The following is a 6,000-nucleotide window of genomic DNA, read 5'->3' on the forward strand; positions in this document are numbered from 1 at the left end:
ATCCCAGAAGATACGGGGCAGTGTGCCTATGGCAGACCTGCACCTCCAACAGGCAGGGGACAACTGAGGGAACAAACGTTGTAACTTATCTGGTGTGTGGTACCAGTGCGTCAAAATTTTGAACTTGTTCTCTTTGTATACCACACAGGAAGATGATTTACAGGCATTAGCCCAAATACGTTGCCACTGTTGAATGGATAAAGGTCTACCCAGGTAAGACTCCCATTCGAGCATGTATGGTAACTTGTAGGTTGAGAGATCTGTAGGGCAGGATAATATATTATATATGTCAGATATCAATCCTTTGGTGGATAGAGTCCCTCTAGATAATCTTTCAAAAGTTGTTGGAAGTGGGAAGGCCTCCGATATAGGGGAGGTGTGAAGGTGGTCACATATATTTTGGTAAAGTGAGAAGGATTCTATTGGCAATTTAAATTTGTCCCGTAGGTTATGAAAAGATATAAGCTTGCGTGTAAATGGATCCACAAGATCAGCTATATTATATAATTTGGCTTGGATCCATGGAGATACAATGGAGACATCTATACTGAGGGGGAGGGAGGGGTTAAATAATATAGGTGTAAGAAGAGTTTTATGAGATTTTAAACCGAATTGTTCGGCAGTCCGGTCCCATATAGCAAGAGTTAATTTCATAGGTCCTAACATATTTTTAGGAAGTTTAGGTGGGGTTTATAGACCAAATAGACCAAATAATGGAGCTGGGGTGAATAGGTGATATCCACATCTTCTCCACCTCAGTCCATTTATTAAACGCTAGAAACGTAGTCCATGAAGGTATTCTACGTAGATGCGTAGCTAAATAATACCTGTAGAGATCTGGTACTGCCAAACCTCCAAATTTTTTGAGTGTTGTGAGGACCGAGATGGAGATTCTGTGGCGCCCACTCTTCCATATAAATTTCAAAAACAAGGTTTGTAACTTTTTCAGAAAGCCTTTCGTTACCGAAACCGGTATAGTTTCGTAAAGGTATAGGATTTTCGGAAGGATGGATATTTTAATAGCCGCTATGCATCCTAACAGAGATAAGGGAAGAGAGGCCCATTCCTCTAAGAGGAGTTTCACGTTTTGGATAGGGGGGGGGGAGGGAATTATGTTTGAAAAGAGATGCACAGGTAGGTGTAAGTTTAATTCCCAAATATTTCAGGGTACATTTTTGCCATTTATAAGGGAAATTCAATTTTAAGGAATCTACCACTGAGTCTGGGTTTTAATGGGAAGCGCCTCAGTCTTGCTTGTATTAATTTTGTATCCAGATAATTCAGAATATGAATTTAGCGTTGAATGTAAATTGGGTAAGGAAATATGGGGATTAGTTAGGGTCTGCGAAGACGGAAACTTTAAACTGTCTAGAATTTATCTCAATGCCTTGAATATCAGGGTTTGATCGGATATGTGATGCCAGTGGTTCGATGCTAAGGACAAATAAAAGGGGGGATAGGGGGCACCCCTGTCTGGTCCCATTAGAGATAAAAAATGCAGGAGAGGTGGCATGTAAAAGACGGACTTGTGCTGAGGGGTTCGTATATAGGCCGGAGACAGCAGAAAGAAACGGACCTGAAATACCATACGCTTCCAAGGCTAGTAGTAAAAACGACCAATCTATTCTATCAAATGCCTTTTCCGCATCTAGGCTCAGAATGAGTCCCTGAGTCTTAGTTTTGTTTAATACATCAATAAGGTCGATGTTCCGTCTTGTGCTGTCACCGGCCTGTCTATTCTATACGAAGCCCACCTGGTCTTTGTTAGTGTTACTCGCAAATTTTTGCAATACGAATTTTATTCGCGAATATCGCATATTCACGAATTTGCGAATATTCACGAATATAGCACTATATATTTGTAATTACGAATATTCGTTTCTTTTTTTTTTTTTTTTTTTTTTTTTTTCACAGTACACATCACAGTGATCCCCCCTCTCTGCTTCCAGCTTGTGTGGTGTAAAGAAGGCTCTAATACTACTGTGTGAGACTGGCATGCAAATTTTCGCATATGCAAAAATTTGCATATGCTCATTTTCGCATATGCAAATGTTTGCTTATGCTAATTTTTGCATATGCTAATTTCTGCATATGCTAATTTTCGCATACGCGAATGTTCGCATATGCAAAAAAACGTGAATATTACGAATATGCGAATTTAGCAAATATATGACGAATATTCGTCCATATATTTGCGAAATATTGCGAATTCGAATATGGCCTATGCTGCTCAACACTAGCCTTTGTGTATCAAATTTTGCAGAATCAAACCTAGTCTATTCGCCAATATCTTGGCGAATATTTTCAGGTCGGAGTTCAATAAAGAAATCGGACGGTAGCTGGCACAATCCGCTGGATCTTTATCCGGTTTTGGAATAACAGTGATAAAAGAATTAATCATACTGGTGGGGATTGGGGCTTTAGATAAAAAAGAGTTACAAAGTTTTAACTGGTGAGGGGATAATATATCGAAATAGGTTTTATAGTAAAGATGAGGTAGTCCATCGGGACCTGGGGATTTACCGTTTGGGAGATTTTTAATCGTATCCTCTAATTCTTCTATAGAAATTTGGGAATTTAGAGAATTTAAATCTAGGGGGTTGACTTTGGGTAATCCGCAAGCCGACAAGTATTCACGTATTCGTGCATATTTGGCTTCGACTCCAGGAGAGGATGAGGGGTGAAGGTTATATAAATGTGAGTAAAAATTGTAAAATAACTTTGCTATATGCGTCGGATCCTATACCATGTGGCCACTAGCGTCTCTTATAGCAGTTGGGCTTGATTGGGCAGTTTGAGAGATAAGTTGGGCAGCTAGTAAAATATGGGCTTTATTTGCTTTCATGTAATATTTATGTTTAGACAAGGAGATGAGTCTTTGCACTTTTACTATATCAATATCTTTTAGTTTGTTGCGAATTTGTGCAATAGATCTAAGGGAAGAGATAGTCGGATTGGTCTCTATCCTGTTCTCTAGGAGTTTAAGTTTTTTCTCTAAATTTAAATCTGTTGTGTAGATTCCTTTTTCAGGTGAGAAGACCTCTAAACACCAATTTGTGTGCTTCCCAGAGTGTGGAACATGATGAGACCGATCCTACGTTATTGAAAAATAATCCTTAATGTCCGCTGCTAATTCTTCCCTATGTGTTTCTTTCTTGCCAATGACACGACTTTCATGGCATAATCGAGTCTTTTAAGGGGTACTCCGGTGAAAACCTTTTTTCTTTTAAATCAACTGGTGGCAGAAAGTTAAACATATTTGTAAATTACTTCTATTAAAAAATCGTAATCCTTCCTGTACTTATTAGATGCTGAATACTACAGAGGAAATTATTTTCTTTTTGGAATGCTCTCTGATAATAATAATAATTATGCTTTATTTATTGTTTACTTAGTGGGATTTGAACCCAAGTCCTCAGCACTGCAAGGCAGCAGCGCTAACCCCTGAGCCATCCCTGAGATGTCATCAGGGTTCCAAAAAGAAAGGAATTTCCTCTGTAGCATTCAGCAGATAATAAGTACTGGAGGGAAACTGAAGATTTTTTACTAGAAGTAATTTACAAATATGTTTAACTTTCTGCCACCAGTTGATTTAAAAGAAAAAAGGTTTTCACCAGAGTAGCCCTTTAAGATCTTACGTAACTGGTGCGTGATCTGACCAGGAAATAGAATTGATCTTAGAATCTTTGGTCCATCTAAGACCTAGTATGTTACTGAAAAACATGTTGATTCTGGTGTTTGTGTAGTATTGGGGTATGAATAAAATGTGAATTCTTTGCTGCCATGGTTACATATTCTCCACAAGTCATAGAAGTGGTGTTTCCTAATTAATTTTCAGAAATTTGTAGAAAGAGTTCTCAGGGACGTGGAGGGTTCAGGATGAGAAACTGATTGCCTATCCAAAGAAGTGGAGAAAGGCATATTAAAATCACCTCCTATTATTAATGGGGCAGAAGGAAGTTTTTCCAATTTAGTAAACAGTCTAGATAGAAAAGGGAGTTGGGAGGAGTTTGGAGCGTATAAATTACAAATATTGAGTGGTGAATTAAGAAGTGTTCCAGAAATTATAATGTATCTCCCATTGGGATCTGAATATGATAAAGTAATTTTAAAGTGACATGCACAGGAAATTAAAATTGAAACACCACCCCTTTTCCTATCTTGATTAGATACCAATACAGTAGGATAGTGTCTGAGTACAAAGTTAAAGGATTCATTATCATCATGGTGCGTCTCCTGAATAAGTGCAATGTCAATTCTGCGTGACCTCAATTTCTTAAGTAGGAGCCGCTGTTTGACATTGGTATTCAAACCTTTGACATTAAAAGTCATGAAACGCACCATGATGAATCAGTGGAGGTGTTTGTGAATATGTAGATTGAGACATACCAGATTCGATCCTGAAGAGTAGGGAACTCACAGAACAGAACCAATCAGGAGGACGGACATGATGGAGGTGGAAAGGACTCTTGAACTTCCTAGCTTTCAGAACAGTAAAAAGATTTGATCAGTCGTGCGGGAAAGGTAAAACAGAAATAGCTTGAGACAAAGACATGACACAAACAGGATATAATGACAAACTAAGAAAATATCCTAATGAAGGGTATAAAGTATAACACTGTATTTAACTCTACGGGGTAAACCTTGTGAGTTAAGAAGAGAAACCAGTAAGTACCATCTCACACTTGAAGCTAGACTAGCCAAGGAGAGAGATGTAGTTTCTCAACTAAGGGGGGAAGTAGTCAAAAGACTACCAACGAAGTAAGGCGAGACGAGAACTATCAGGGCTATGCCGAACCCCGCCGTATTCAGAGAAAATGTAGTAAGAAAAAAAACCTATTGATGATTAATAGTATCAATTATAATCCCCCTCTGGATATTACTTTCTCTTCTAATAGAATGTCATTTCTACTACAATAAAGTGGTCTGAATTACTACAATAATAACATATTAAGCCCTGCCAAGAACAGACTTTAGACAATCTTTATGTGATATTATAAGATGTTTGTTTATTTTGTTTCTTTCTTCCCATTATCTGACGTCACATCACATGACCGAGCCCTGACCTTTGCACTATTTAATTTGCACAGAGCTATGACATAAACAATGCCAAAAGAAGCGCTATCCGCAGCGCAAAACCACCGGCAGTCACCTCTGAGCGCCCCACCAATGCATATGCTGTGTGTCCTGTACACCAGTCGTTCCATGTAGGAACTGAGATCTGCTATCCTAGTGATGAGTGCAGGAGTTTATTGTGCTGCTACTGTTTACATATTATATGAGCTATTACTCTGTTCCAAGCAAACTGGGGATCCCTATTGATACTTGGAGACCCAAGCCGACTTGCTTTACCTGCTTACTGGTTAGTGGAGGTGGATCAGCAGTGCCGCTTGATCTTTCTATAGTCCAGTACCCACTCAGCTTAAAGCTTCTGCTCTTTTGTTGTGGTCTCACCACCCAGACCTCACCAGTCAAAACTTCTGACATAACTACTTTTTTAAATGCAAGGTATCCTTTAACGGTATTATGACAGCATAGCAACCTCTATCTTTATTAATTCTTGCCCCTTGATCTGTTGATCCCTATGGTTCGCTCTTTAAAAACTGTCTTGAATGGGCTGAGTTTGTCAAAGTGAAGGGTTATGTTAACCTAGAGGGTGCAAAATTAGCAGTCACACTTAGGTCTTCTCCCATGAACAAAAGGATTGGAGAGTTGAAATGCAACATGCTCAATCTACTCTCCTACATCTGCTTCCACAAGGGGGAGACCCCCTATACCAACTAGACAGTTAGCCAGCCCATTAACCTGAGGGGCAGTGCATCCTGCAGAATTGAATACAATATTGCAGCAGTAATCTTTTTTAGAGAACTTGCTGCAGAGGGGGTTAGCCTGTCATTGCTCAGACGCACTGCTTCAAATTGGTCTGCATGTCTGTTGTCATGCCTCTTCTAAAGATGAAGCACGAGATAGCTTACAAACAGTTTGCTGAAGACAAGAAGC

The sequence above is a fragment of the Hyla sarda genome, chromosome 4, assembly GCF_029499605.1.
Source record: "Hyla sarda isolate aHylSar1 chromosome 4, aHylSar1.hap1, whole genome shotgun sequence".
NCBI lineage: Eukaryota > Metazoa > Chordata > Amphibia > Anura > Hylidae > Hyla > Hyla sarda.